Source organism: Erigeron canadensis, chromosome 3, assembly GCF_010389155.1.
Source record: "Erigeron canadensis isolate Cc75 chromosome 3, C_canadensis_v1, whole genome shotgun sequence".
Classification (NCBI taxonomy): domain Eukaryota; kingdom Viridiplantae; phylum Streptophyta; class Magnoliopsida; order Asterales; family Asteraceae; genus Erigeron; species Erigeron canadensis.
This window is the reverse complement of record NC_057763.1, coordinates 9,988,879-10,000,723: the sequence shown is the minus strand read 5'-3', so window position 1 is coordinate 10,000,723 and position 11,845 is coordinate 9,988,879. Positions and strand designations below refer to the sequence as shown.

The window sequence follows — 11,845 nt, the reverse complement described above, 5'->3', positions numbered from 1 at the left end:
TTCACACGAAGCAGATGAAGAACATGAAGAACATGCCACTTTGTGTTCATCTAAATCGATTTTTAATCGTTTTCTGGGAAATTAATCAATGATATTCATGAAAAAAAAAAGTCCAAGTTGATGATTTAACTTCATTAAATCGTCGAATGGAGGTGTTTATGCCTCGTGTTTCTGGGTTCATAAAGAACACTTCATGCTGACGTCACACGAAGAGGTTTAGCCTCGTGCTGACGTCAGACGAAGGTGGTCGTGACACTTAGAAAATTTTTGAAAGATTAATTTTCTAACTTTTTGTTTTCTTGTCGTTTTTTTCTGTTTTTGTGCAGGTGTGGCAGGACAAGGTGTTAATGCTCGAGTGTTTGTCAAGGAGCATAATGCTGCACTCGATCTCAGTATTACTCAGACGGGGTGCACACAAGAGTTCCACGGTATCCTACAGTATCTCGCACGTTCTCGTGTTCGTTTTGCTGTGACAGAGAACCCTCCGTTGGTGATAAGTCTCATTCAGGAGTTTTGGAACTCAGCCCGAGCAGTGCAGATGGGTGATCATACGTACATTCGCACGACTGTTGGAGGACGTACTTTCTCGTTCTCAGCTGGAGACTTACGGACGATATTGCATTTAGGTGATGTCAACATAGAGCAAGGTCCGACTGATTTTTCAAGGTCCATCAGTCATCGGAGTACTGGTCATGATTAGATGAATATCCAGAATGCTTCTCAGATGGTTGCTTTGATGCTGAACAAGCCGTACAGCTTTTCTCAGTACATTTTTGATAACTTTGAAAAGCAATTGAGATCATTTGGGAGCGACAAGAAGTTCTTTTTGTTTCCAAGATTTGTGATGATAATCATTAGGCATTTTGCAGCTGATTTGCCACAAGACGGTCCTACGTTCAATTTAGGTCGTCTTACTCATAAGGCGTTTGTCGAAAGTATGAAGCATTTGTTGGGTAGAAATGTTGCGGACCATGTTGATAATCCATCATTGTTCGGACATTTGATTGATCCTAACTATGTTGCCCCTAGACAAGATTGGGAATATGATGAACCCGTTGTTGCTGCTGCAGGTGGTGATGATCAGGCTCAAGAAAATCCTCAAGAAGAGCGAGCTGATCAGTTTGAGGGACTCAATGATGTTCCTCTATATGCTGGAGATCTGGAGAATGATCCAGATATAGATGCTCTTATGCAGGATGTTGATGATCCCGCAAATCTTGTGCCACCAACTTCTGGTGTTAGTACTTCTACCTCTGCTACAGTTGGTGATGTTGTTGGTCCTTCTGAGCTACCAGTTACTGTTAATGCTGGTGATGACTCGAAAGAAGATGAAGAAGAGGTTGAAAGATTACCGAAGCGAAAAAGAAGACAAGGGAAAGGAGATGATGATGTGGAGAGACTTCCAACTTCTCAGCGATCTCAGTCTGAAGTTGATAGAGATTTTGCTGCATATCAAGCTACCATGGAGAGATCTCAAGCTACTCCATCAGTTGCTGCTTTAAGAGCTTTTGTCTCTGAGATTCCTGTTTCTGTGTCTACTACTTCTGTTGGTGTTGTTGTTGGGGAGAGAAGGTCGAGACCAAAGTTTATTATAAGAGGAATTGGTTCTCGCGCACAAGTTGTCACTGAGGCTACAACTGTTACGATTCCTACTGCTCCGGAGTCTATAGTTCGTCAAGAGCCAGAGCCGACAGTTGTTGCTCCTAGGCCTTCTTCTGCTTCTATTCAGGCTACTGTTCCTATTTCTACTATCATGGGACGTCTGTTGGCTCCTATGCAAAGACCTCAGATGCCTCCCACAGAAACTTTCTGTGCTCGTATGCCTTCATTTGAAGCTACCATACCACCTTATGCCACTACATTTGATGTTGCTTATACTTCACGTCCAGTTGCTCCTATCCAAGTGCAACTAGGTCATTTGTTTTCAGAGAAGAAGATGTTAGAGATGAGGGTTACAACTTTGGAGAATCAGCTAAAGCTCCAAGCTGCCAAGCATCAAGAAGAGATGGACTTAATGACAACACTTTTTCATTCTCTTGGTTCTAGACTTGACCAATTCTTGGCTCAAAGGGGAGATAAGAGTGGTTGTAAGGATGATGAGCTTGCTAAGAAGACAAGAAATGATGATCATGAAGATCAAGATCCAGCTCAAGGTCCAAATCAAGCACAACCATCAGTTGGTGAGCCAGAGAATAGAGATCAAGGTCAAGGTCAAGATGTTGATGCTGCTATGGATACAGAGACTGCAAACATTCAGGGGGAGTCGCCAAGACAAAGAGAGTCAGAGATTGCTGGTACAGCTGGTGCTAGTATTTCTGGGACTCAAGATAAAGGTAAAGTTGTGATGGCCGCTCCTAATGCATATCCTCATGATCCAGATGACGATGATGAGGAAGATTCCAATTCAGGTAACTCCAATTTTAAGTCTAATAAAATAGAAAGGGAGATTCAAGATAAGTTAGTGAATGATCCTCATAATCATATTGATAAAGAAAATCTTAGCAAAGGAAAATCTACTCAGGATAGTGAGTCAACTAAGACCGATTCTACTACCAATGCCTCTACAGAGTCAGATCTGCACCCATTAATTGTGCATAGACTAGAAAAGAGATTGGGTTATGATCCACAGGCTCATATGAGAGCTAGAGCAGAGATTATGGATTATGATGATTATTATGATCCAGGATCACTTAGGGATCAAATGAAAGAACGGTCAGGGTTAACTCAAACTTCTTCAGAGTTAGAGTCAGATTCGGATTTAGATTCGGTTTTTGAACCTTAGTGCTAATGATTTTTGTTTTTGTAGTGATTATAAGATAAATATGAATGTAATTGTTATATTATATTTATGATATAATATTATTGTTGTAAGTTAAAATAGATGAAGATTATAAGATAAATATTAATGTAATTGTTGCATTATATTTATGATATAGTATTATTTATTTTAATTTCTTTTATGTATTTATACTATTTTATTATGTCTTGACTTATGTATTTATGTTCTTTATCTTTATATATGTGAATTGTTTGAAATTGCAGATAAGCTTCAAAAGATAGGTGCATTAGACGATCTTGATGCTGAAGATGACTTAGACAGTGTCAATAGTGAAGATATGGAAGAAGGAGAGTTCATTACTTCAGAAGCTGATAGAAAAAGGTTGCTTGATATACCATATGACTTTGATCGCGTCTTTAATGAAGATGAAGTCATTCAAGTTGAACCAATAGCTGAAGTAGAACATCTCAATCTTAACAAATCAGACATAGTCCAGATGAACCTTGGAATACAGCAAGTTTGAGATTTGCTGTATCTGCAAACATAATCGATGAAGAACATGACAATATTTTTGAGTTATACTGGAATATTGATGCTACACGAGAGATTGATCTTAGAAGATTCAATATACCTCTGGTGCAGCAAGACCCTGAGTTTATAATTGATAGAAGGGTTCCAGTGGTAGTAACTCGTGCTGGTTTTCAAGTGGGTGGAAATTTAAAACCATCAATGTTTTAGGAATTTATCTCAGACAAGGATGCACCCAAGTACTTCTCAGTGATACAAAGTTGGTTTTATGATCACAGAATCAGGTTATTTGTTATCAAGAGAAAAGAAGGATGCCAGTACATGTCGATAAGTCAAAGACACTTCCACTCTCTCAGTGATTTTGATATGATAGATTTGGGAAGACGATGGTTCGTCAATCTTCAGAGCAATGGACTTACAGATTTCTACTGGAATAGATTCAGAGATGAAAGAATTAGGAATTTCGGTTTTCGGTGATAGAGGTCTGAAGCAAGAAGAGAGGATGATTAAGCCAACACCTTTGAAGAAGATTAAGAATCAAGATGGCACTTTTCGTTTTGAACAGCGAAGGATTAAATATGTTAAGAAGGTTCCCGCTATCAGATGTATTCAAGATATGCTGACGGAGATGACATTTTGGCAGATAGATATTAAGTCAGGCGAAGCATAGATGTTTATTGATGATTCACAGGAACAGATGTTGCTACGCATGTATAATCCGATGCAGGTTGTCAACTTGTTAAGAGGTGATCAGAGAAGACTTTTGAAGGCACCTTGTTCAGCAGTGGAGTTTTGGAGAGTTGAAGAAAGGCGCTATCGCAACATTCTCGCACATTGTTTACAAGAGAGAATTCATGCGAATAGCACAAGACTTTTGTTTAATGGATAGCATTGAAGTTCAAAGACTTTAAAGAAATCTAGTTGCAACTGTCAAGGGGGAGTCTGTAGATGCAGATTCGTCGTACAATCGCAACATAGATTTGATTATCGTTTATGTTTTAGGAACTATGATTGTAGTCATTAAATAAGAACTTGTGTTGATCTTTAATGATTACGTTTGAACTTCAATATTATATCTGTTTATGTTTTGTATTGTGTTTGTGTGTTATATATTGTTTTGTAGGTACAAGAACATGGAACCAAGGTTTATAAGTGTCATAGAATACTTAAACGATGGTTGGATGTTGTGTATGAGCCAAATGAAGCCAAACAAAGAACCTAGGGGTCGTACCTCGTGCTGACGTCATCAGCATGTAGGATTGACCTCGTGCTGACGTCAGCACGAGAGAGATTGATTGGTTATTGTTTCGGGCCAAATTACTTCAATTAAGGCCGAAGCCCACACAAACCAACACCCTTTTAGTATAAATACAAACCTAATCTACGAAATTAGGTATCCATCATATCCATTATATTCATAAGTTGATATAATCACGAATTAAGGCTACTTGTTGATCACGTGACCTCCTACACGAACCACAAGCTTTGTGCATCTCCTTAGGTTGATTAATTACTCATTAATCAGCAAAAGGCAATAGCAATCTAGTTATCTCAAGAGGATTCCGCACCCTTGACATAACGAATCACATCTTATTACGATCTACGCAACCATAGGACCTTACATTATCCTTTGCCATACCTTCTAAGATCTGATATCCTTCATTGGGTGTAATGTTATTAAAACTACCCCGAAAGGCATAACCCAATTCTCGTTTAGACTTCTTTTCTAACCCATCAAAGAAAAGCTCCACATATTGTTCTCTAGTCAAATTGTGGCCTGGACAATTTCTCAACATTTCCTTGAAACAAATCCAAGCATCCACCACATCTTCTCCATCATCTTGTTCGAAAGACCTTATCATATTTTCCAACATTCTTTGAGTTCTAACTGAGTAAAACTCTCCAATGAAAGCCTCCTTTAGTTGGTCCCAAGTAGTGATTGAATTCTCTGGAAGATCATTGAACCAATCAAGTGCATCTCCAACGATCGAAATGGGAAATGTCTCAAGCTTCACGGCATTCATTTTATTTTGACCATATTGCTAAAGCCGAGCCAACTTTTCAAACCTATCCAAGTGTTGGTAAGGATCCCATTTCCTTTTTCCATCAAATTTCTCCTCTTCTATGCTCTTGAGATGATTCCCTTTCAAATTGAAAGTATGATCAATAGCCGGAGGTCTAATGGCGGAGCCACGGGTCGTAGGAATAGTTTGAGTCCTCTCGCCATAGCGAATGTCATTTGGATCCCTTGGTTGTTTGTCACCCATCTCCTCTTGCTGAACTTCTAACTTGAAGAATTCGTCTAAATAAAACCCTTCCTCGTCTGAATCGGGAGTGGGTTTAGCTACAGGTGAGAATGGTGTTGGTGTTGTGTAGTTAAACCTACGTCTTGTCGAAGTTCTCAAAGGACTATTTAGAGGTAGACCTGAAGAACGCAAGTTCATCAATTAAGAAATAAACCTGCAAACACAAATGACACAACACGTCAAATTCACCTGTGATAAGCAAAGAAAACTAAGCTAATAAAGCAAGTAACTTCCTCACGCGTGAGGAAGGATCAAACCACTAAATTAACAACTAAAACGTCACACAATCCTCGGCAGCGGCGCCAAAAACTTGATGTACAAAATCGAGCTTTAAATTTATAACTAGAAAGACCTTGAAACTCACTACTACACACTATCGGGCAGTGGACCCGTTCGTATGCAATATAGTTAAAAAGTAAGTCCGTGTTCGTTCACGAGGATTGGTTTTGAAATAATTGTTTAGTAAAGTAGTTTGGAAACAAGGGTGTTACTTCAAATCTCACTTTGACAATTAAATTAAAGTAAATTTAAAAGAAAAAACATATAAAAGTAAAGGAACGCTTCAAGCAATATAAATAAGGATCATCCACCTTGAATTCATTTGACTTCAAATATGATTGCATTCAATTAAGACCAAATTCATTTGAATTGAAAAGATAACCGTGAAAGGATTAAGGTGCTCACGTGGTACCACCAACCGTGAACAAATTACCCAATCACCTAAGTTGCTAGTTAAATTACCCAAGCTGGTACCACCAATGCCTAGACAACTTTTCCAATAATTAGTTTGATTGACTATCGAATTAACAATTGTACCTATGTGAAGATAACGTGATACCACCAATCGTTATAAAACACGTTGACAAAATGACTCTTTTTATTTAAATGATATTCACTATCATACCATGAACTAGTGATAATTGCTTATAGAAAAACAACCATTTGAAAATCACATATGCATCCAACTAGTACCACTAACTACGTATGCCACCAATATCATAATAATTATTAAAAAAGAAATAAATCATCAAGATCTCGGCACAACGATAATTAAATCAACTCTTTGAATTAAAACATAAAGCAATCACATCATTCATCTAGTTTCATCAAGGTGGATGATTGAATATTTAGCCACACATGATTAATTGAAAATAACAATCAAAATAAAGGAAGAACATGATATACCAATTGTTCTTGAAAAGTAAAATTGCAAGACAATAATTTAGATACGATCTAAGTGGGTGCCCGTGAATCTTCAATGAACCGGAGGATGAAAATCAAGCCTTTGATCCTTGAAATAATCCCTTGTAGAGTAGCTCTTAGAAAGACTTTAGATAATTTGGGAGTTAGGTTTTTTTTTCTATTTATACCCTCCAAAAATCTGATGCAAAAAGCTACCAAAACCCTTCAGCCCCGTGCTCTCACTGCGGCGCAGTGGGCGAGTGATGCCCCCACTGCGGTGCAGTCCCAATCAACTGACCTGCAAGCTCTTTTCCACTAGCCGACTGCGGCGTAGTGGGCTGGTGATGCCCCCACTGCGGCGCAGTTCAAATCTGCTGATCCGAAAACAACCTTTTCACTTATGAACTTGCTAAAACTTTCTATCTTCTCCGCTTTGAACAACTCTCGATCTCATAAATCAACGTCTTGACCAAAAATCATCTGAAAATGTACCAAATGAATGCATATCCTTCTAAGAACCTCAAAACACTAACAAACACCATAAACGCGCTAAATGCACACAAAATTGACTAAAAACACTTAATAAAATGGCCAGTAATGATATGGGCGATATGTATAAATTGGTCACATCAGTTTATTATGTAAAAATTGATTATGTTATAGTTTATGGTTAATTCCAGTATCACTTTGGTCACGTTTTGTCTTTTTCGACATGTCGATATCACAATCACTTAACCTACTATAGTGATTACATACCCCTTTGGAGAACATTTAACCTAGGATATTTCGATATCATCAACAACACCATTTATGTAGCCATAAACTGCGTAAAAATGTATTCACCTTATAGATTAACTACAACAAATCAAACGTAAATCGATAATGTAGCATGATATCTATTCATCAAACGTAATAATATGTACAAAGTAAAAAACTAAACATGACAAAAATTTAGTCATATAAAATACAGATAACTACAATACAAGTAAGTAAAAAAAAACCAATAAGTTAAATAAGAGAAATTTATAGTTTTTGCTTTCAGTTATGTTAAAGAGATGAAGGAAATACCTTATGTAGTGATGGGGAAAAAATAATCTCAAAGACAATTAATAAATAAAGTATATTATTGTAACACCCTAACTAAGGCGGAACAATGAGATGTACAGAAAGTCGAGTATTCAAAACAAAGGATGATAGATAAACATTTACCATAGCTTTATTTGATAAAAGAGTTTACAAAGGCAGAAGCATGTGAACCAATCCCCAAGTATCATGCGTCCACCGTACTTGGATATTAAGTCCACGAAACAAATAACAAATACATGAAATGATATACTACAATGGCCAAGGCGGATTCCATTGTCCATCACAAGGTTTGATCTTTGACTCCAACGTGCAATGCAAACAATCATGATGCATATAATTCCTCATAGCTTATGCTGAATCCTGAAAAGCATGATGAAAAAGTGTCAACTACAATTACGAAAAACGTAGTTGGTGAGTGCATAAGTTTTTAACTAAATCTCGTTACATAACCATTATAAACACTTAGAAAACATGTCATTAGATGTCAACATACCCAAACCACAAGACCGACAAAATTTCCATATCATATTATCAAGTTTTCCAAATACCACAATGTTGTTTCAAAGCTTTAAAATCCATGGTAATTATAAAGTTCTCATTTGTCAAATCATCTTGAGATAAAAATATATCAAACAATTAATCATATATCACATCAAAACTATTCGGTCATCAAGATTTCAATATCGCCAATTTCAACAACTTTCAATATTCCATATAGGGTCCAATGCCCAAACCGTATGTTCATTCCATAATAACCAAAGTATGTCCCAAATATGTCATTAGTAACATTCACATTAATATTTTAGATGAGTTTAGCTTAAGCCACTACTAAGACCCTTTCACGTCGCAAACCACACATAATATATCCCATCGATATAACCATAAAGCACATGCTGTCAATCACGTGCGTTAACCATAATTGGGTCGTGCCATGGAGACGACCAATAATAAAAAGTAATTTAGAGCACCCCTAGGTCGGCAGTCGTTGAGGGCGGCCACGTAGGCGGCCAATCAACCTGTCACCATCTTCGTGAGTGAGGGGACGAATTCTAGTTGCGCAACTCTCTAACTACAGGCCTCAATGAGTTAATACTAGTGTAGCGGGGACTAGACTTTGACAGTACTCAAGCTCATCATATAACATAGATTACATTGAACATACAACATATATTCATTATCATAAATATCCTTTCAAAATATCATTTCATAAAAGAAAACAATTTTATTTATCATGCTTTTCACCCCGAAAGTAAACCACACAAAAGAGTTTGAAAGGGGGCTATGACTCACTTTGTTATGCCGCACCTTATATTCACCTATCCAAAATGGGTACTTCCTATCAATCGCTTCCTTGATCATATATCCGTCATGTTCCTCGATCACATTTCAAGCCAATACTATCCATACGAGAGGAAAAATATATATAAGTTCCTATCTTGAGCCTTCACTTAGAAATGCCACCTTTGTTTGTACGATAAATTCTTGGTTTACATTTGTTGTGGTTTTGATTGTATCTTTTGTATCACTCGATCATTTTGGTGTTTATAAGTATATAACATCTTGAATTCATTTATTTAATTTAATATTATTTAACTATTTATTTATCCATTTTCATGATTTTTATAATTAATTTATTTATTTTTCCTTTTTAATTATCATTAAATTCAATAATTAATAGAAATTCAAAGAAATCACCACATAGCCTTTTGGCTAAGAATGCCAGACCCTTTGGGTAACTTTTACCATGTTAAATTCATATCAATTCAACCTCTCATGTGTCTAGCTCGTTTAGAGGTCTTTATGCTTAAAAATCGTTTACTGATATTGTGATTTTAGTCTCATTTCTCAAGCAATTCAAATGCTTTAAAATGGATTTTCATTCATAATTCATCATTTGCAGAATGTTCATCATATTTTGGTATTTCAAGTCGTGATAGTGGTGGTGGTGTGATATGTGCAATTTAGAGCTTTCGGTTAGTGCTTATATGACCCGAAATAGTGATTTGTAGGCTTGTCTTTGCCATTTAATAACCAAGTTAAGTTTTATAACTTTTATTTGGCATACTCTCAGTAGGTCTATAATATATTTTGTTACAAGATTGTTGGAGTTGATTAAAGTTGCTATCTAGTAATTTTTAGCTTATTTTGTTGTGAAGAGCTTCTAGTTGGAATAGGTGATTTATTTGGGTCAAGATATTTTTACTACAGAAAATTCAGTATGTTAGTGATTTTTATTAATTTTTGGTAAAATTTTAGTCATCGTTTACTATTTATAAAAATTCCATGAACTTGACTACACATTATCATAGCTGTTTGCGCAACCAAATGTTTTATAAAAGTTCAAGGCCTAGCCAAGCTTTGAAAAATCCCTTGATTTTATTTTAGATTTTCAATACATCAAATATAATACCCATAAAGTGAAAAGTCCTGAATCATTACGGATTGAAAAATAAAAATCTATGAACATGACCCATTTTTAAGAATAAAATCAGCCTGACCACTGTGCACTTAAAAATCCATAACTTAAGTTATACTTTGTCTTTTAATCTGATTTCAGTGGGAGGTGAAAGTTAACTCACAAGTCTTCGTTTCATATTTTGTGAGCTTCACCCAGTTCGTCCTTTTTGAACCACTTTTACAAGCTCCAAGTTAAAATACAGATTCTGTAAACTTTCTTGATAACATAAAAGCATGTTTGCTTTATTTTAAATTACCTAACCACCTATTTTGGTAACCCCAATACATCTTGTTCATCCTATTTTATCCTTTAACATATAATTAGTGTTTTCTACATATTTTATTCATATTCTTATAGATAAATCATTTAATGAAGGTGGTGAATGTATATTTGTGTTCTTGTGATTTTCGGTTGGTGATTTTTGTGCATAGTTTTGCCTTAAATCATATATAATCCATATTTCTTACAATATTTTTATAAAATCCAGATTATTATACATATTTTAACATTCATATATATATATATATATTTATATAATCATCAATCAAAAGATCCATCTTAAATCCCAAATCAAAATAAACCTAAACTAATGCAAATATTTTTATGCATGTGATGATCTAACACTTTTACACTAAATCCATTATTATCTCTTGTATTCATAATTATTTCTTCTAGATCAATCTTTTAAATATGCATGCATTTAAACATCTATGTGTTTTTAGTGATAAAAATGAAAGATAAAGACAGTGATAATCAAAAGATTACGAGTTATCAACCTTTGAAGATCAAAACAAGAAGATTAAGAGTGTTGTTGGGTCTCCATTTTCTTGGCTGCCCTTGGAGTTGTTTATTGGCTGTAACAAGCTTGAAAAGAAGAGAAAATAAAGTACAAGATGAAAGAAAGGATGATGAACAAACAAGGGAACATGTTGGGTACCCATTGATGATCAAAAATCAAAAGAAAGTGAGGAGATAGGGGCTGTTTGCTGGACCTTTTTGTTGTTGCCGATCAACCTCCTGATTTCGTGACCTTATTGCCTCCAAATCGACCCCATGCTTCCACCATACATGATATTAGTTTTGGATGATCAATGGAACTTATTATTACATTAGATTAGTTAGATTTGGGCTCCTTGTTGGCTTGTTTGAACCGAAAAAGAGAAAGCAAAAGTGCAAAAAATTAGAGAGAGTTGGAGAGAGTTTTTGAAGATGTGTGTGTGTTTGAAATGAAAAGTGGAGTTTTTGAAGATGTGTTTGTGTTTGAAATGAAAAGTGAGAGTGTAGATGGGAGGGAGCACGAAAATTAGAGGGTTGTGGGGTGTTAGAGACTTGTTAATTGTTTGAGTGGAGTGGTGAAGAGGTGGCCATTGGTCCAACTGTCCAAAAGGTTTGTGTGATGTATGTGTAGTCCAAAAACTTGTCTAGGTGCATAATATGGATTATTTGTGTATGAGTTGTGTAGAGATGAGTTTATTATGTAAATCTTGAGGATGTACATATTGAATA

The 11,845-nt window shown here is 35.9% G+C and overlaps 1 long non-coding RNA gene across 1 annotated transcript; it reads right to left on the bottom strand.

Annotated features, from left to right (window-relative positions):
• Window positions 1–8,039: 8,039 nt before the first annotated feature.
• LOC122594523 lies at window positions 8,040–11,612 on the bottom strand. Its single transcript, XR_006323024.1, has 3 exons — window positions 11,116–11,612; window positions 9,172–9,278; window positions 8,040–8,241 (listed from the first exon to the last, which is right to left on the bottom strand). It is a non-coding gene; the product is annotated as an uncharacterized LOC122594523 (long non-coding RNA).
• Window positions 11,613–11,845: the final 233 nt, after the last annotated feature.